Here is a 22223-nt window from a genome sequence, read left to right as displayed (position 1 = left end):
AGATACGAAGCTGTTTGCATAAGCAAATCCACGCATCCTTTTATTTTGCTTCCCTTTATTGTGCTTTGCAGATAATGTGTTTTTCTATAAATTGAAGTTTTTTGGCAACCCTGACTCAAGCAAGTCTGTCAGCATCGTTTTTCAAGCAGCATGTGTTCACTTGCTGTTCATCTGTTGTGGTAATCTACGATTAGTTATCTTTGATGTTACTATTGTAGTTTTTTGGGAGCACCACAAACTCTGCTCATAGAAGATGCTAAACTTAATAAATGTTGTGTGTGTTCTGACAGCTTCACCAATGGCCCTTCTCTCTTCCTCTCTTCAGGCCTCCCAATTCTTTGAGACAGAACAATATTGAAATTAGGCCAATTAATAACCCTACAATGGACTCTTAAGTGTTCAAGTGAAAGGAAGGGTGGCACATCTCTCACTTTAAATCGAAAACTAGATGGAATTGAGTGAGGAAGCCATGTCGAAAGCTGAGATAAGCTGAAAAAAGGCCTCCTGTACCAAAGTTAGCTAAGTTGTGAATGCAAAAGAAAAGTTCTAGAAGGGAATTAAAAGTGCTACTCCAATGAAAATACAAATGATAAGAAAATGAAACAGCCTCATGCTGATACGGAAAAAGTTTTAGTGGCCTGAATAAAAGATGAAACCAGTCTCAACATTCCCTTAAGCCAAAGCCTAATCCAGAGCAAGGCCCTAACTCTTTTCAGTTCTGTGAAGGCTGAGAGAGGTGATGAAGCTGTAGCAGAAAAATGTGAAGCGAGCAGAGGTTGGTTCATGAGGTTTAAGAAAAGAAGCCATCTCCATAGCATCAAAGTACAAGGTGAAGGAGCAAGTCCTGTTGTAGAAGCTGTGGCAAGTTTTTCAGAAGATGTAGCTAAAATAATTGAAGCATGTGGACACACAAAACAACAGATTTTCCTTGTAGATAAAACAGCTTTCTATAGAAAGAAAAAGCCATCTAGGCCTTTCATAGCTTCAAAACTTCACAGGACAGGTTGACTCTCTTTTTAGGGGCTAATGCAGCTAGTGACTTGAATTTGAGGCCCATACTCATTTATCATTCTGAAACTCCTAGGGCCCTGAAGAGTTATGCTAGATCTATTCTGCCTGTACTCTATACATGGAAGAACGAAGTGTGGATAACAGCACGTCTGCTTACAACATAGATGTATAGAATATTTCAAGCCCACTGTTGAGACCTACTGCTCAGAAAAAAAAAAAGCTTTGTTTCAAAATATTACCACTCATTTATAATGCATCTGGTTACCCAAGAGCTCTGATGGAGACGTACAAGGAGATTAATGTTCTTTTCATGCCTGTTAATACAAAACCCATTCTGCAGCCCATGGATTGAGAGTAATTTTAACTTTGACATCTTATTATTTAAGAAGTAAATTTCATAAGGCTATAGATGACATAGATAGTAATTCCTCTGATGGATCTAGACAAAGTAAATTGAAGACTTCTGGAAAAGATCCACTATTCTGGATGTCATTAACAACATTTGAGATTCATGGGAGAGGTTAAAATATCATCAACAGTAGTTTGGAATAAGTTGATTCCAACACCCAGAGACTCAAAGTCTCAGCTTTGAGGGGATTGAGACTTCAATGGAGGAAGTAACTGCAGATGTGGTGGAAACAGCAAGAGAGCTAGAATTAGAAGTGGGGTCTGAAGATATGATTGAACTGCTGCAATCTCACAGTAAAACTTGAATGGATGAAGAATTGCTTCTTGTAGATAAGCCAAGAAACTGGTTTCCTGAGAGGGAATATACTCCTGGGAAAATACTGTGAACATTGTTGAAATGACAGCAAAATTTTAAAAATATTTCATAAACTTAGTGGACAAAGCAGTCCAGAGTTTGAGGGGATTGACTTGAGTTTTGAAAGAAGTTCTACTGTGGGTAAAATGCCTTCAAAGAGATTGCATATCATGGAGGAATGTTTTGTGAAATAAAGAGTCAATTGCTGCAGCCAACCTTGTCGTGTTATTTTAATAAATTGCCACAGCCATCCCAACCTTCAGCAATCACCATCCTGATCAGTTAGCAGCCATCAACATTGAGGCAAGACTTTTCACCAGGAAGAAGATTAAGACTCAGGCTTAGATGAATATTAGCATTTTTTAGCAATAAAATATTTCTTAAGGTATATACTTTTTTTTAGACATAATGCTATTGCACACTTAATACACTACTTTGTAGTGTCAGTGTCACCTTTATATGCACTGGGAAACCAAAAAATATCCTGCAACTTGCTTTATTGCAATATTTGCTTTATTGTGGTAACCTGGAACAAAACTTGTGATATCTCCAAGGTATGCCTATAGATGGAAATCAGTTACCTTATTCCAGGATTTATGAGGCAAGCTGGAAAAAGTAGTGCTAATGCTGGAACATTGGGCAAGTAGGATCCTCCTTCCTTTGCAAACCAATCATTTTATCAAATACAAGATGATATAACCTTGCTTCTGGAAGTGTAATTTGCAACTTGCTATTTAAACATATATTGTGCTGTGTAAGGTTATCTTTGTTACTTTTATGTCACTTCTAATCATCGGAGCAGAGAATTAGGCCCAAAGTTTGGCTGAGTCTATCCAACTAATGCTAGGCAGAAATATTTAAAAATAACCACAGCATCATTTCACCTTTGTTCACCTTGATTGTGGTAATTTATATATGTAATCATGGTAATGTCCATTCAAGATATTAAGCTTCAGATCCAGTTGTCTGTTGTATGGAGATGCAATTTCAACTGTAGAGATGGAATTCTGTACACTGCCATTCAGTGATTATAATGAAACAAAATTCTTTTAAATTTTCCAGTGTTCAATCCCATATTTACCAAATGCTCTGCATATTCTTTGAAAAATTTCTCTATGGAACAATGTTTTTCAATATTAGAATCATCAGAGCTAATTTCAGAAAACATCATTCATGATTGCACCTTGGCCCTCTGGCAGCTCCCAGCTGTGATACACCTCTTCACCCCTGAGTACACTGAGTTCATCCACCTATTAGATGCTAGTGATCTAATGACATTCCGCAAATCAGAATGAACTGATTGGACATCATGCATCTTGACAGCGAATAACTCAGTGTTCATGGAGTTCATCTGCTCCTTCTTGAAACTATAATATGAGATCAATCAGACCACTTTCTTCCTTGTGTGGTCTCACTAACTTTAGCTGTAGATTCATTTTCTTCTGGGGACAGTGGCTTTATTGTAGCCATACCCCTAACTGGGGCATCTATTTTACAAATGAATATTCTAAGATGTTCTTAAGGAGGAGGACTAGTTGAGAGGGAGTAGAGGAGTTAAGGCAAATTTAACTCCTTTTAGGGGCAGAAACAAGATAAATGATGCTTTATCAGTGAATAACTTTATATTTTACAAAGTCCTTTTATATTTATTTTTCCATTTGGTTCCTAGACTAGTAATAGGCTTTTAAAATTTCCATTTTACAGGAGAGCAATCTGAGACTCAGAAATTTGGTAATTTGCCACAATTTAGCTGTAAAAGAACAAGAGGACCTAAAACTCTTGATTCCTCTGTCTAGGCTATTGTCTCTTATTACTAAATAATGTTGTCTATCAAATAAAAATATACAACTGAAGGCAAGAGGTGTGTCATTACTTAGTGACATAGGGCTTGTATATCAACAATAAGGATCATTCAGTACCAACACTGTGTTCTCCTGAATACATCATTAACAAAATGACTAGAGAAATTTATTCTGTATTCCACCTACCTTTGCCAGCGCTCTGGAAACAAAGTAGGTGGCCCACCCAGTATGATTGGGGATTCCCAAAGATGACTCCTTGTTGCCAATTCCTACTACCAACCTGTCTTGAGACTGCTTTCCCTTATTCTGACAGATTGAAAATATTAGGATCAAAATCTCCACTATTCTGGAATGAATTACAATGTCCAAAACCACTGTTAGAAAGCATGTAGTACTAAAAAAACAGTGGGAAGAAAAAATGTGGTCTTGGAAAATTGGTGCTACCGGGGTCATCAGCTATGCTGAAAGGAGTGATATCAGATCAACCAAACATAAAATGGTACCAAGGGTTGGACATGCTTTGCAGTAGCATAAGCAGATATATCAGGGACAGGAGGTGTGCGAACTGAACCCAAATCCTCATTTTAAGAACTTTACAGCTTTTCCCTAGACTAGGCCTGGATAGATTTAATTTTTAATTTTCAATTTCATTTTTTCTTGATGATTTACAAGTTGGATTGGTTTCAAAGTCCAAAGTTTGTTCTGTCTCCCCTGCTGCAAGCTCAACCTGAAAACTAAAAACTCAAGCTGTGTTCCTTCTGCCTCCCATAACTTCTAAAGCAAAACTTGTAGTCTGTACACAAAATGCTGCATTGGACATGAACCTATGACAGTATTTGTTTTAGGTATGAATAAAGCAACGATTTAAATTAGGTAAAAGCAAGAAGGTTGAAGGTGAATCTGCTGGTAAGGAAAGATGGGAGATTATATTCAGTGTTTAACAATGAAGATAGTATAATCTGTATCATAGGCCCTCCTTCCCGCTATCCCAGATCCTCCCCACTCTCCTTACCCAACTGTTACTTTTTCCCCTAAGGCATATTTTTCAATTAATCTTGTCAGTATGGTGTTACGCATTAAGGAATAGGAATATTGTAGGCGACTCTGTCAATGCTTATGACTCTGAGTAATATTCATTATGCAGTTTTGAGATCTACAAGTAAAATATTCTTTGAGTATTTCAAGGGTCACTATCATGTGTCATTTTGAAGTACAAAAATAGTAGATAGCATTTTCAAAATGAATCTAAGACCTCAAGAAATCTTACTCATAATAATGTTAACATAAAATGATGCTTGCCAGGAAATGAAGAACCTTTCCAAAGCTTCCATCCACTAGCAGGGCAGCACCATGCTCAGACTTCAGCATTTGTGTGTTGTTTAGGTCACCTTGGGACAATGGCAAAATTAGATTTGAATTCCATTTCCTTTAAGCTCTGTTAAATTTCTGAACTCCTCATTAGGGCTTTAAATAAATGTAAATAAGTATTTTTAAATACCACACAATAATAGTATTTAATTATTAATTATGTTATTTGTTTGTTTATTTGTTTGTTTTTTGGGATGGAGTCTCACTCTGTCTCCCAGGCTGGAGTACAGTGGTTCTATCTCAGGTCACAGTGACCTCCACCGCCTGGGTTCAAGCAATTCTCTTGCCTCAGCCTCCTGAATAGCTGGGCTTACAGGTGCACACCACCACACCTGGCTAATTTTTATATCTTTTAGCAGAGACGGAGTTTTGCTATGTTGGCCAGTCTGGTCTCAAACTCCCAACCCCAAGTGATCGGCCTGTCCCAGCCTATCAAAGTCCTGGGATTACAGGCATGAGCTGCTGGACCTGGCCTAATTATGATCTTATGCCATAACACCCGCATGTTGACTATGAGATCCTGAGAGTTCATTTTTTAAAAATTAACCAAATCATCCAACCATCTCAGGTAACTCCAGTGAAACCAATACAGCAACAGATGTTTGGGAACCACTTGAGCAGATGATCTCCAACTTATGAACTAATTGATTCCTGGATGGCTAAAAAACCAAGCTCATGTAAATCAAACCCTCATTTCCTGTAGCCATAATGTTATAAACTGGGACTTCCTTCCTGGAAATCCATTTCGTACCTTTAACATACCAATAGTGTCATGAAAATAAATAGAAAATAAACATCCACAAATACAGGTGTCAACAACCATATCTTAAGTAAATGAAACAAAACTCCTAATTGGAAATTATATCCTAAATAATGTTTTGAGAAAATTTTCAGCATTGATTAAAATGCCTGAAGTGAAGATGGCCGAATAGGAACAGCTCCAGTCTCCAACTCCCAGTGTGAGTGACATAGAAGACCAGTGATTTCTGCATTTTCAACTGAGGTACTGGGGTCATCTCACTAGGGAGTGCCGGACAATCGGTGCTGGTCAGCTGCTGCAGCCCGACCAGCGAGAGCTGAAGCAGGGCGAGGCATCGCCTCACCTGGGAAGTGCAAGGGGGAAGGGAATCCCTTTTCTTAGCCAGGGGAACTGAGACACACAACACCTGGAAAATCAGGTGACTCCCACCCCAATACTGCGCTTCAAGCAAATGGGCACACCAGGAGAATATATCCCACACCTGGCCGGGAGGGTCCCATGCCCATGGAGCCTCCCTCATTGCTAACACAGCAGTCTGCAATCTAACCACAAGGCAGCTGCGAGGCTGTGGGAGGGACGCCCGCCATTGCTGAGGCTTAAGTAGGTAAACAAAGCCCTGGGAAGATCGAACTCGGTGGAGCTCACAGCAGCTCAAGGAAACCTGCCTGTCTCTGTAGAATACACCTCTGGGGAAAGGGCACAGTTAACAACAACAACAACAAAAGCAGCAGGAACCTCTGCAGACGCAAACGATTCTGTCTGACAGCTTTGAAGAGAGCAGTGGATCTCCCAACACCGAGGTTGAGATCTGAGAAGGGACAGACTGCCTGCTCAAGTGGGTCCCTGACCCCTGAGTAACCTAACTGGGAGACATCCCCGACTAGGGGCAGTCTGACACCCCACACCTCATAGGGTGGAGTACACCCCTGAGAGGAAGCTTCCAAAGTAAGAATCAGACAGGTACACTTGCTGTTCAGCAATATTCTATCTTCTGCAAACTCTGCTGCTGATACCCAGGCAAACAGGGTCTGGAGTGGAACTCAAGCAATCTCCAACAGACCTACAGCTGAGGGTCCTGACTGCTAGAAGGAAAACTATCAAACAGGAAGGACACCTATACCAAAACCCCATCAGTACGTCACCATCATCAAAGACCAAAGGCAGATAAAACCACAAAGATGGGGGAAAAGCAGGGCAGAAAAGCTGGAAATTCAAGAAATAAGAGCATGTCTCCCCCTGCAAAGGAGCACAGCCCATCGCCAGCAATGTATCAAAGCTGGTCAGAGAATGACTTTGATGAGATGAGAGAAGAAGGCTTCAGTCCATCAAACTTCTCAGAGCTAAAGGAGGAATTACGTACCCAGCGCAAAGAAACTAAAAATCTTGAAAAAAGAGTGGAAGAATTGACAGCTAGACTAATAAATGCAGAGAAGGTCATAAACGAAATGACAGAGATGAAAACCATGACACGAGAAATACGTGACAAATGCACAAGCTTCAGTAAACAACTCGATCAACTGGAAGAAAGAGTATCAGCAATTGAGGATCAAATAAATGAAAAGAAGCGAGAAGAGAAACGAAAAGAAAAAAGAAGAAAAAGAAATGAACAAAGCCTGCAAGAAGTATGGGATTATGTAAAAAGACCAAATCTACGTCTGATTGGGGTGCCTGAAAGTGAGGGGGAAAATGGAACCAAGTTGGAAAACACTCTTCAGGATATCATCCAGGAGAACTTCCCCAACCTAGTAGGGCAGGCCAACATTCAAATTCAGGAAATACAGAGAACACCACAAAGATATTCCTCGAGAAGAGCAACTCCAAGACACATAATTGCCAGATTCACCAAAGTTGAAATGAAGAAAAGAACCTGAAGGGCAGCCAGAAAGGTCGGGTTACCCACAAAGGGAAGCCCATCAGACTAACAGCAGACCTCTCCGCAGAAGCTCTACAAGCCAGAAGAGAGTGAGAGCCAACATTCAACGTTCTTAAAGAAAAGAATTTTCAACCCAGAATTTCATATCCAGCCAAACTAAGTTTCATCAGTGAAGGAGAAATAAAATCCTTTACAGATAAGCAAATGCTTAGAGATTTTGTCACCACCAGGCCTGCCTTACAAGTGACCCTGAAGGAAGCCCTAAACATGGAAAGGAACAACCGGTACCAGCCATTGCAAAAACATGCCAAAATGTAAAGACCATTGAGGCTAGGAAGAAACTGCATCAACTAACGAGCAAAATAACCAGTTAATATCATAATGGCAGGATCAAGTTCACACATAACAATATTAACCTTAAATGTAAATGGACTAAATGCTCCAATTAAAAGACACAGACTGGCAAACTGGATAAAGAGTCAAGACCCATCAGTCTGCTGTATTCAGGAGACCCATCTCACATGCAGAGACATACATAGGCTCAAAATAAAGGGATGGAGGAAGATCTACCAAGCCAATGGAGAACAAAAAAAAGCAGGGATTGCAATCCTAGTCTCTGATAAAACAGACTTTAAACCATCGAAGATCAAAAGAGACAAAGAAGGCCATTACATAATGGTAAAGGGATCAATTCAACAGGAAGAGCTAACTCTCCTAAATATATATGCACCCAATAGAGGAGCACCCAGATTCATAAAGCAAGTCCTTAGAGACTTACAAAGACACTTAGACTCCCATACAATAATAATGGGAGACTTCAACACTCCACTGTCAACATTAGACATATCAACGAGACAGAAAGTTAACAAGGATATCCAGGAATTGAACTCATCTCTGCACCAAGCGGACCTAATAGACATCTATAGAACTCTCCACCCCAAATCAACAGAATATACATTCTTCTCAGCACCACATCGCACTTATTCCAAAATTGACCACATAATTGGAAGTAAAGCACTCCTCAGCAAATGTGCAAGAACAGAAATTATAACAAACTGTCTCTCAGACCACAGTGCAATCAAAGTAGAACTCAGGATTATGAAACTCAATCAAAACCGCTCAACTACATGGAAACTGAACAACCTGCTCCTGAATGACTACTGGGTACATAACGAAATGAAGGCAGAAATAAAGATGTTCTTTGAAACCAATGAGAACAAAGATACAACATACCAGAATCTTTGGAACACATTTAAAGCAGTGTGTAGAGGGAAATTTATAGCACTAAATGCCCACAAGAGACAGCTGGAAAGATCTAAAATGGACACTCTAACATCACAATTAAAAGAACCAGAGAGGCAAGGGCAAACACATTCGAAAGCTAGCAGAAGGCAAGAAATAACTAAGATTAGAGCAGAACTGAAGGAGATAGAGACACAAAAAACCCTCCAAAAAATCAATGAATCCAGGAGTTGGTTTTTTCAAAAGATCAAAAAAATTGACAGACTGCTAGCAAGACTAATAGAGAAGAAAAGAGAGAGGAATCAAATAGATGCAATGAAAAATGATAAAGGGGATATCACCACCGACCCCACAGAAATACAAACTACCATCAGAGAATACTATCAACACCTCTACGCAAATCAACTAGAAAATCTAGAAGAAATGGATAATTTCCTGGACACTTACACTCTCCCAAGACTAAACCAGGAAGAAATTGAATCCCTGAATAGACCAATAGCAGGCTCTGAAATTGAGGCAATAATTAATAGCCTACCAACCAAAAAAAGTCCAGGACCAGATGGTTTCACAGCTGAATTCTACCAGAGATACAAGGAGGAGCTGGTACCATTCCTTCTGAAACTATTCCAATCAATAGAAAAAGAGGGAATCCTCCCTAACTCATTTTATGAGGCCAACATCATCCTGATACCAAAGCCTGGCAGAGACACAACAAAGAAAGAGAATTTTAGACCAATATCCCTGATGAACATCGATGCAAAAATCCTCAATAAAATACTGGCACACGGATTCAGCAGCACATCAAAAAGCTTATCCACCATGATCAAGTGGGCTTCATCCCTGGGATGCAAGGCTGGTTCAACATTCGAAAATCAATAAACATAATCCAGCATATAAACAGAACCAAAGACAAGAACCACATGATTATCTCAATAGATGCAGAAAAGGCTTTTCACAAAATTCAACAGCCCTTCATGCTAAAAACTCTCAATAACTTCGATATTGATGGAATGTAGCTCAAAATAATAAGAGCTATTTATGACAAACCCACAGCCAATATCATACTGAATGGGCAAAAACTGGAAAAATTCCCTTTGAAAACTGGCACAAGACAGGGATGCCCTCTCTCACCACTGCTATTCAACGTAGTGTTGGAAGTTCTGGCTAGGGCAATCAGGCAAGAGAAAGAAATAAAGGATATCCAGTTAGGAAAGGAAGAAGTCAAATTGTCCCTGTTTGCAGATGACATGATTGTATATTTAGAAAACCCCATTGTCTCAGCCCAAAATCTCCTTAAGCTGATAAGCAACTTCAGCAAAGTCTCAGGATACAAAATTAATGTGCAAAAATCGCAAGCATTCTTATACACCAGTAACAGACAAACAGAGAGCCAAATCATGAATGAACTTTCATTCACAGTTGCTTCAAAGAGAATAAAACACCTAGGAATCCAACTTACAAGGGATGTCAAGGACCTCTTCAAGGAGAACTACAAACCACTGCTCAGTGAAATAAAAGGACACAAACAAATGGAAGAACATACCATGCTCATGGATAGGAAGAATCAATATCGTGAAAATGGCCATACTGCCCAAGGTTATTTATAGATTCAATGCCATCCCCATCAAGCTACCAATGAGTTTCTTCACAGAACTGGAAAAAACGGCTTTAAAGTTCATATGGAACTAAAAAAGAGCCTGCATTGCCAAGACAATCCTAAGCCAAAAGGACAAAGCTGGAGGCGTCATGCTACCTGACTTCAAACTATACTACAAGCTACAGTAGCCAAAACAGCATGGTACTGGTACCAAAACAGAGATATAGACTAATGGAACAGATCAGAGTCCTCAGAAATAATACCACACATCTACAGCCATCTGATCTTTGACTAACCTGAGAGAAACAAGAAATGGGGAAAGGATTCCCTATTTAATAAATGGTGCTGGGAAAATTGGCTAGCCATAAGTAGAAAGCTGAAACTGGATCCTTTCCTTACTCCTTATACGAAGATTAATTCAAGATGGATTAGAGACTTAAATGTTAGACCTAATACCATAAAAACCCTAGAAGAAAACCTAGGTAGTACCATTCAGGACATAGGCATGGGCAAGGACTTCATGTCTAAAACACCAAAAGCAACGGCAGCAAAAGCAAAAATTGACAAATGGGATCTAATTATCCTAAAGAGCTTCTGCACAGCAAAAGAAACTACCATCAGAGTGGACAGGCAACCTACAGAATGGGAGAAAATTTTTGCAATCTACTCATCAGACAAAGGGCTAATATCCAGAATCTACAAAGAAATCAAACAAATATACAAGAAAAAAACAAACAGCCCCATCAAAAAGTGGGCAAAGGATATGAACAGACATTTCTCAAAAGAAGACATTCATACAGCCAACAGACACATGAAAAAATGCTCATCATCACTGGCCATCAGAGATGCAAATCAAAACCACAATGAGATACCATCTCACACCAGTTAGAATGACAATCATTGGAGAAATAGGAACAGTTTTACACTGCTGGTGGGATTGTAAACTAGTTCAACCATTATGGAAAACAATATGGCAATTCCTCAAGGATCTAGAACTAGATGTACCATATGACCCAGCCATCCCACTACTGGGTATATACCCAAAGGATTATAAATTATTCTACTACAAAGACACACGCACACGTATGTTTATTGCGGCACTATTCACAATAGCAAAGACTTGGAATCAACCCAAATGTCCATCTGTGACAGACTGGATTAAGAAAATGTGGCACATATACACCATGGAATAGTATGCAGCCATAAAAAAGGATGAGTTTGCGTCCTTTGTAGGGACATGGATGCAGCTGGAAACCATCATTCTTAGCAAACTATCACAAGAACAGAGAACCAAACACCGCATGTTCTCACTCATAGGTGGGAACTGAACAATGAGATCCCTTGGACTCAGGAAGGGGAACATCACACACCGGGGCCTATCATGGGGAGGGGGTAGGGGGGAGGGATTGCATTGGGATTTATACCTGATATAAATGATGAATTGATGGGTGCTGACGAGTTGATGGGTGCAGCACACCAACATGGCACAAGTATACATATGTAACAAACCTGCACGTTATGCACATGTACCCTAGAACTTAAACTATAATAAAAAAATAAAAATAAAATGCCTGACGTGTCTTAAGACATGATCTCAAAGAAGTTAGGACTGAAGATGTGTTTTTTAAAAAAGTAAATATTTCAGAAATGAGTGATTTTAGGCGTTCTTCATGTTCCCAAAGATTGTTGAATTAGTTTAAAATTTGGAGACATCTGAATTACTCAGCCTTTTGAGTAATTGTTATTTTAATGAAGTCTTCTCTAGCTATATAATATGGTTCTCTATTTCATGACAACAATACTCGTTTTTTAAAATGATGTTTCTCTTGTCTAGAAGGAAAAGAATATAGCCACGAAGACAGATTAAAACGTAATTGTCCAGTGGGTTCAAATAGAATGAATGGACAAGTAAGACAATTCACCAGTTGTGTTGTGCTGATGGGAATCACTTTTCTGGATGGGTCAGACAGTGTAAAGCTTTCTAATTTTCCCAAATGATAATAAAGAGATTTGGGTGCCTCAATTATTTCCCTCCTTTTCTGTGGGTTACTGTAAATATAATAGCTAATTGTGAGTTCATGAAGTAAAGGTGAGTTGCAAAAGTAAAGGTCAAAGAAGTTTCCTTAGCATTCACGTCATGTAGAGCTCTTTTTTCCCTTTCAAATAGAAAAAGCATACAGAGACCAGGTGCAGTGGCTTATACCTGTAATCCTAGCACTTTGGGAGACCAAGGAAGGCAGATCATGAGCTCTGGAGTTCGAGAGCAGCCTAGCCATTATGGTGAAACCCTGTCTCCAGTAAAAATACAAAAAAACTAGCCAGGCATGGTGGTGTGCACCTGTAGTCCCAGCTACTCGGGAGGCTGAGGCAGGAGAATTGCTTGAACCCAGGAGGTGGAGGTTGCAGTGAGCTGAGATTGGGCCACTGCACTCCAGCCTGGGTAATAGAGGGAGACTCCATCTCGAAAAGAAAAAAAAAGAAAGAAAGGAAAAGAAAAAAGATACAGAATCAGACCCTTGTCAAAGACATTGAAATTTAATGGGGAAAATCATAAAGATAAATTTTATCAGAGTGTTCATATATTCTGCAATATGGGATGAGTATTTCCTAGCCAAGGGCATATTTCTCAAATTTATGTAGAATGAATCAGACTCTGCAGAGAGGTTAAAATCTTTGACCCAACACTAGCTTCATGTCTTTGGGCAACTCATTTCTCTTTTTGAGTCACAATTTAAGAAGTATAATGGGAATATAAACACCTTCTTTTTTTTTTTTTTTTTTTTTTTTTGAGACGGAGTCTTACTCTGCCACCCAGGCTGGAGTGCAGTGGCCGGATCTCAGCTCACTGCAAGCTCCGCCTCCCGGGTTCACGCTATTCTCCTGCCTCAGCCTCCCGAGTAGCTGGCACTACAGGCGCCCGCCTCGCCGCCTGGCTAGTTTTTTGTATTTTTAAGTAGAGACAGGATTTCACCGTATTAGCCAGGATGGTCTTGATCTCCTGACCTCGTGATCTGCCCGTCTCGGCCTCCCAAAGTGCTGGGATTACAGGTTTGAGCCACCGCGCCCGGCCGGAATATAAACACCTTCTTTAAGTGTATTATATACTGTATACACATTTGCTCGTAAGAAAGGTAGAATTTTTTTTTTTTTTTTTTTTGCAGTTTTCAGAACTGAAGCTCAGAAAAGCAAAAAAGAAAAGAGCTCATGGTCAGGGTTTTTCAGCCTCAGTGTTGTTGACATTTCACATCAAATAATTTGTTATGATGGGCTCTCCTGTGCATTGTAGGATGTTTAGGAGCATCCCTAGTCTCTACCCACTAAATGCCAGTAGCAACCCCCCACCACAGTCGTGACCATCACAAATGTCCCCAAACATTGCCAAACATCCTCTATGGGATAAAATCGCCTCTGGTTGAGAATCACTGAGTTAGATACCTGTATCTTTGAATCCTCAGTACCTACCAGATTACCTTGCAGACAGTAGGTGTTTAATAAATATTTGTGTTAATGTAAGGGTTCATAACTGGGTTTTGTTGGCAGGTAAATACCACTGATATAGACTTTGAAACTTTCATCTTTGGGTGGAATATTCCGATGCATTGGCATCATGTCCACTCTTAAAATAAAATTTGTCTAAATTATACCTATCTTTTCTAAACAGATCTTGATAAGTGAAATGAGCTTATTTACTCTTTTTGTATGCTTTTCTTGTATATTTCTTAATGTTTCATATTTACTCACTAAGTTATATGATAGATACTGTGATGATTCATTTTCTATACCTCAGCCAATGCCAATAGTAATCCATACAGTGCAACTGACTTGGATGTAATTTCACAGGTATGACTTGACTTCATCTAAGTATTTTCTTTTCATAAGTTACTATAATTATTATATCAATTTAAAGTTTTTATAAAGCTGGCATCTTTTTAAAAAATCTTAGATTATTAAATTGATGGATGTTTTCGATTAAACAAATTTTCATGTGGCCAGAGAAAAAGGTATGATGATTTACTCAGGATTGAAAAATCCTTGGAACGATATGGAGGATTTGCATTTACTGTATTGGGAACCATAAATATACTGTGTTATCCTGGATTCTAAAAGGACATGTTGAAAAATTGTGTTTTAAATTACTAAAGCTAGAATGTGAAAATGTCAATAGGTGTTTAATATTGATAACAATTAATATTATCTGTTAACAATAGATAATTAACATTAATTAGTATTATCAATAGATAATGTTAACCTAACTTCTTCTGTGGCGGTAAATGTTGTGGAATATGGAAAACTGTCTAAAGTTACTCTCTTTAGAAGTAACTCTCTTAAGATTTTTATTTTTGCTCGATTCTATCTTGGAAAGTTGCTAATAGTTTATTTTAGGGGGTTTATCTAAGGAAGGAGTAGAGTTCTGGGCACATAGGAGGCACAGAGTAAATTTCATTGTGCTACTCCCTATTCTTGATTCTTCCCAGTCCGATGTCTACTTGATGACCAAGTTCTGACCATGAACTTTCATTTTTACTCTCATTATGCTAGTTCATATTGCCTTAGTCCATATTTCCACTGGAGCACTGCAACAGATTAAAGGTCACCCTGCCTCAAGTCATGTGCCTCTCTACTCCTTTCCACATGTCAGTATTATTTTTTTCAACATATCTGATTAAATTATTTCTTGTTCTTACTATTCAATCACTCTGCATTTCCTTCAAGAAGAAGTCTAAATTCGCTTGATCACTAATGAGTTTTCTGACCTGGTTTCTACCTATCTGCCTTTCTTTATCTTTCATTATGTTCTTGGATTCTGTACTGAAACCATACTGTGTTACTTGAAGCTCCTCTAGCATTATTTTCTCCTCTCCAGCTATGTATACATGCTTCTACTTCTGTCTATAATAATCCCATCCATGACCGGGTGTGGTGGCTCACACCTGTAATCTCAGCACTTTGGGAGGCCAAGGCAGGCAGATCATGAGGTCATGAGATGGAGTCCATCCTGGCTAACACAGTGAAACCCTGTCTCTACTGAAAATATGAAAAATTAGCCAGGCGTAGTGGTACATGTCTGTAGTCCCAGCTATTCAGGAGGCTGAGGCAGGAGAATTGCTCGAACTCAGGAGGCAGAGGTTGCAGTAAGCCGAGATCGTGCCACTGCACTCTAGCCTGGGAGACAAAGCGAGACTCTGTCTCAAAATAAAATAAAATAAAATAAAATAAAATAAAATAATGCCATCCAATTCAGGCCAACTCACAACTTTTCACTCCTTTCAAACTCACTGGGCCTTGTTTCAGACTACCTTGCCTTGATTTTCCTAATGTGAGTTACTGTGCTTCTTTTTTGTTTTTTCAGTGCATTGTGGAGGTACCTCTCATGACATTTTTGGCACTGTACTATAATTGGCTATTTACTCATTTGTCTCATTTTTAGTAGATTGTAGTCTCCCTGAGGGCAAGGGATATGTCCTATTCATCACTGAATCCTCATTAACAGGGAGCCAACTCAGTCAATAAATTTAAGTTCTTCTTTTTCTTCTGTTCCAAGTTAGCATCAGAGGACGTATTTACTCTGAACATGATATGTTCAGCTTGATTTTCTGGATTCTGGAGGTTGATATCAAGAATGATAAAAATGATTCTGATTTTATTGAGTGACCTTATCCTGAGAGTGAGAGAACTGCCTGTTGGAGGGGCTGACGTGTTTGCATCTGTCAAAATTATACTGTCGGCCTAGCTGACTGCCCTATGGAAAAGTATTTATCTTAATATAAAAAAAGTAGACATCTCTTAGCTAGTACTGTCGAATAGAAATATAATGTGAGCTACATATGTGTTTTAAATTTTCTAGTAGCCAGATTTAAAGAGTAAAATGGAATAGGTGAAATTAGTTTTATTAATAATTAATTTAATTAATAAATTTTATTTATCCCATTATACCCAAAATATTATCATAGTGTAATTGTTATAATTGCATTTTTATTGTAACATGTAATCAGTATAAAAGTTCTTAATGAGATATTTTATATTCTTGGTTTTTGTACTTGATCTTTGTAATATGGTTTTGATTTTATTCCTATGGCACATCTCAGTTTAGCCACTTTCAAGCACTTAAGAACCTCTTATGGCCAGTGGCTACCATATTGGACAGTGTAGCTTTAAAAGCTTAAGTAGAACATGTTAACGTAAAACAGGACTGCATAACATTTCCGGTTTTCCTTCAGAATCCTTGATGCTGAACTGAGATGTCTGCCCCTTAGTGAAGGAGAAGACCCATGAACAGGAGGTCACAGGATTGGATAATAATAAGAAGAGTGAGGAAATACACATGAATGGCATCATGGATCTGGTAGGTCTCAAGAAGCAAAATCCAAACAGGGAAAGTTCTCTTAATCATGTTTGACTAAGGGCCACATGGCCCGATGTAGCACTTTCTAGACTGTGTGAGATGCCAACAAAGGTTCCAGGGAGAAGGATTAAGTGGCCAAATGTGTCTGACTAATAATAGGTTAAGTAGGTGGAGGTGTAGCAGATTTTTTTCCCTGAATGATTTGCAATAGTTTAATATATATATATATATATATATATTTAAAATTATACAGGTAGTCTATGAATGTATTCACTTAAAAAATTAAAATATTATAAAATCTCTCCTAGATGCCTAATCCTGTTACCTACCCAAAGTGTGTATCATCCCAAATTTTATTGCTGTGTTGGAAAAGATCTTTCTAGATCTTTTTCTATATATTTACTAAAACACATATGCACTTAGAAATACTTAGAGTGTTTTCTGTTGGATCATATCATAATGGTGCTCCTCTTTTTTCATTTAACAGTATATCTTGGATTTCCATATTAGACACACATACACACACATACACACACATGTACACACACACATAGCAAGTCAGGGTTTCAGCATAAAATAGAATGCGATTCAAATGGTTCAAGAGACTTTAGTGAGGAGTCCACTACGGAAGAATTGACAGAATTGAGGGAACTAACATGAGAGAGTGAGCCACCCAGAAACTAGCAACAAGGGAAGCTGTTATTAGCCCAAACTTGAAGGGAGAAGGAGAAATAATATTACTTAGAGAGAGAGCTGGCTGTCCAAAGGGAGCTGGAGTCTTAGAGGGACGCAGCTATGATCAGAAATGAGATACCAAGCAGGGAGAGAACAGGTGAGAAATGGTCTGACCTGTCTTCCTATCTTCTACTGGTATCTCCTGTTGGCTGAGTATCACGGAAAGCCAGCTGTGATGCAGCTCAGGTGATGAGTTTATAGGAATCAATCTCTCAGGGAACAGTTTAGAGCAGAGAAAGGCAGAAAATGTCTCTTCGGATGGAGAAGAAATGGAGACCAACCATCATTATTGCCTTTTTTTTTTTTTTTAGATGGAGTTTCGCTCTGTCACCAAGACTGGAGTGCAGAGGTGTGATGTCTGCTCACTGCAAACTCCACCTCCTGGGTTCAAGTGATTCTTCTGCCTCAGCCTCTCGAGTAGCTGGGATTACAGGTACCCGCCACCACATCTGGCTAATTTTTGTATTTTAGTAGAGATGGGGTTTCACCATGTTGACTAGGCTGGTCTCGAACTCCTGACCTCAAGCGATCCACCCTCCTCAGCCTCTCAAAGTTCTGGGATTACAGGCATGAGTCACTACACCCAGCCTAGACAACTGTCATTATTGCCTTTCAAAGTTACTATGCCAGTTATTCTCCAGCCATCAGTATGTGAGAATACCTATGTCCCCATAGAGCTGTGAATGTTGGAGATCAAAGATTCCAGAGCTTTTCTAGCTATTTGACCTTGGATTTCTTTTTTTTGTTCCTAAAATGCTAGTAACATCTTGTTGACAAAATATATATTGGGAAACATGCATCTACTAGTTAGACTAGGAACCATCCACTTAACAGCTGTGTGACTTTGATCAAGTTCCTTAACTGCTCTGAACTTCAGTTTCCTGGAATTAATAATATCTACTTTGCAGAGTTCTTGAAAAGACTAAATGTACTTAGGACAGTATCTGACCCATGGTAGAAAGAGAAAGTGATAGCTAAAAATAGGGATTGGGGGAAGAGAACGTGTTTTACCAGGTTTTTAAAGAGAAATCTCTTTTTTGATTCTTAACTTTTCTACCAAAATGTCCCTGTGGTCAGAGAAAGGTCTGCTGTGCCATAGGAGCCTGAAGATGTGGCCTCTGAAGCCATCTAGCACACTTGTGAAGTGGGTTTTATCTTTTAAAAATCACGTAAGTAGGCTGGGCACAGTGGCTCATGCCTGTAATCCTAGCACTTTGGGAGGCCAAGGCTGGCAGATTGCTTGATCCCAGGAGTTTGAGACCAGCCTGGACAACATAGCACTCTATTAAAACATTTCACTCTATTAAAAAAAATTAGTGAAAAGCATATAAGTATTATGTTCAAATCAATAATATATTTTCTACTTTAATTGTCCAAATATTAATTATATTTTAATTTTACCCAAGACTTCATTTAAAAAAATTACCATTTTTGCATGAAGCCTTTGGGCAAAATTTGTGAACAAGAAGATATGCCTTCTTTATACCATAGTTTCAAAGTAAATTGCTAATTATGTTACATTGAGGAACTCAGCTAAAAGCAGTGCTACCTTATTTATTTAAAAATTACTTCTGAGCGGAAGCAGAAGTTTCAGTGAGCCGAGATCGCACCACTGCTCTCCATCCTAGGTGACAGAGGGAGACTCCACCAAAAAAAAAAAAAAAAGAAATTGCTTCTGAGCATATATTGAATGTGAGGCACCATGCTAGAAACTCGGAATAAAATGGCAAAATAGACAAAATTTTTCTCCTTAAGGAACTTAGAGTTGAATTGGTATAGGCAGATAATAACAAGCAAATCAACACAGAAGGAGAATGGTTGTAGAAGTGGTATTTACTCTGGAGAATTTTATGAAGAACCTATATAATGGGCTGAAATTTTAATAGGATGGTTTATTTTATTTTAAATAAGATGGTTAGAAAAGGTTTTTTCTGAGGAATTATCATTTTAGCTGAGTCCTAAAGAATGAGAATAAGCCAGTTACTCTAGGCACTTTTAGGCAAAGGGGATTGCAAGAGTAAGGGTTCCGGGTGGAAGAAGTTATTGGCATAGTCAAAGAACAAAGAGGATGTGTTTGTTGTGCAGTAGATACTTGAGGTAGAATCATGTGAAAAGGAATGAGTAGGGAGAAGCCAGATCATGTGAGTCTTTGCAGATCATGGTAAGGCATTTGAATTTTATTCTATAGGCAATCTAAAGATGGTAAAATTTTTCATCAGGGAAGTGATATTATTTGAATATCAAAGTTATTTTGACTGTCATATGGATAATGGATCAGAGAGGCATAAAACGGGAAGAGAGGGACTGGTTAGAAAGCGCATTGGAAGAATGTAAAAGGAGCAGGTAGAGAGAAGTAGGTGGATTTAAAATATATTTGGGAGGCAAAATTGACAAGATTTTGTAATAGAATGGATGGGGGGAAATGAGAAAAGGAGGAGTCAAGGATGACATCGTTTTGAACTTGAGAAAGTTGAGTCAATGCTAGTGACATTTGCTGAAATGGAGAAGATTTGGAAGAAGACGAAGGTTTGTCTTCTTAATGGACATATTACGTGTTAAATGACTGTTAAAATATCCACGAGGGTATCTCAGGGAGCAGATAATTGTACATAGGTAGAAGGAGTCATTATCCCAGTGGGTCTAATCACCTGGAGGGTTTGTTGAAACATCGGTTGCTGGGGGCCACCCTTAGAGTTTCCAGTTCAGAAGCTGTGAAGTGAGAGCTCTGGAAAACACGCTTTTCTAACAAGTTCCCAGGTAATACTGATGGTGCTGGTTTTGGAGCCACATTTGAGAACCACTACATGAATATGAAAGTGGGCTGGGCGCAGTGGCTCACGCCTGTAATCCCAGCACTTTGGGAGGCCGAGGTGAGTGGATCATGTGGTCAGGAGATCGAGACCATCCTGACTAACACGGTGAAACCCTGTCTCTCCTAAAAATACAAAAAAATTAGCCATGCGTGGTGGCAGGCATCTGTAGTCCCAGCTACTTGGGAGGCTGAGGCAGGAGAATGGCATGAACGAGGAAGACAGAGCTTGAGCTTGCAGTGAGCCGAGATCGCACCACTGCACTCCAGCCTGGACGACAGGGCGAGACTCCATCTCAAAAAAAAAAAAAAAAAAAAGAAAGAAAGAAAGAAAAGAAAGTGGATGAGATTACCTAAAAAGAGAATAGAGAATGTGGGTAAGGAAACAAAAAGGACATGGTATCAGGCCTGGGACCTTCAAAATTTAGATGCTAGGATAGAGAGTTATCCAATTTTTGACAGTATCCTCTTCCAAACCTCAAGTAAACTTATTTCTCTGGGTTCCTAACAGCTAGAAAAAAACAAGAAGTTCTTAACTTTAAAGTAGTAATTGAGGAATTTTAACAGTTTGAATGACCCTCATCAAAAAAAGATTCATTTGTAATAAAATTGTTATATATTTCATTGCGTTTCAATCCATTCAAAAGGAATTATTTATGTAGGAAAAGTTTTTAGCCAAACAATATGAAAATGGCCAGAATTTTTTGCTTGCCCCAAATATTTTGAACAGAGAGGTTTTGAATTTTGATTTACAAAGGTGTGGGAGATAATGTTTTCCCTGTTTTACCAGAGACCAGTGAAGAAGTTCATGTTGCTTTAATGCCTATTTTCTCCTGTGCAGAATATTTGTTCAATTTCTTTCCAGTTGGATGTGATGTATTAAAATCAACCTGAAAAGCATAGATTTGTCTCATTAAGGGGGATAATTCATAATGGATATGTTGGCAGAAATGAAATATTTAATCAACTATTTAAAATAAATCCAAAACATCAGTGATTATTACACTGATTACAAAAGAAACATCATCTTATGTAGGACAGCATATTTATGAAAATGTGCTTTCAGTTATTTTGAATACAGATATGCATTTATAAAACATTTCAGATTGATTAAGGTTTCTCTACCCTAAAGGACCAGTTTTAGTTATTAAATTTCTCATTATCCTAATCCCTTTGATGGTGCACATTTCAAGGAGATCTAATAGACTATTTCTAAAGTGACTGCTGGCTGTAAAAAGTTATTAGAAAATTTAAGATATTGAAATGAATGATGGGAAAAACCCTATATTTGCAGATGTAAATAAACTTTGCTTTTAGATTCTTGTACCATATGCTTTATTTTCTAATTAGAGATAAATATATCTACATAAAATCAACAAAAAGTTTCATTGCTGTTATCTCTATTTTATGAGTTATTTTACTATTTCAGTTTTCTTTTAAAACCTGGTATATTAAAGTCATTTGTAGCAAGTATCAAAATACCAATCTAGACAGATTTCCTAACTTAGTCTGAGCTTGTCCTTATAATTTGATATCCTTCAATTTCTTAAGAAATTTGGATGCTTGGCCGGGCGCGGTGGCTCAAGCCTGTAATCCCAGCACTTTGGGAGGCCGAGACGGGCGGATCACGAGGTCAGGAGATCGAGACCATCCTGGCGAACACTGTGAAACCCCGTCTCTACTAAAAAATACAAAAAACTAGCCGGGCGAGGTGGCGGGCGTCTGTAGTCCCAGCTACTCGGGAGGCTGAGGCAGGAGAATGGCGTGAACCCGGGAGGCGGAGCTTGCAGTGAGCTGAGATCCGGCCACTGCACTCCAGCCCCGGCGACAGAGCAAGACTCCGCCTCAAAAAAAAAAAAAAAAAAAAAAAAAAAAAAAAAAAAAAAAGAAATTTGGATGCTTTGCACTTATGGAATCAAG

Source organism: Trachypithecus francoisi, unplaced genomic scaffold (genome assembly GCF_009764315.1).
Source record: "Trachypithecus francoisi isolate TF-2019V2 unplaced genomic scaffold, Tfra_2.0 Lachesis_group15, whole genome shotgun sequence".
In the NCBI taxonomy this organism is placed as follows: Eukaryota; Metazoa; Chordata; class Mammalia; order Primates; family Cercopithecidae; genus Trachypithecus; species Trachypithecus francoisi.
This window is presented reverse-complemented; position numbering follows the sequence as displayed.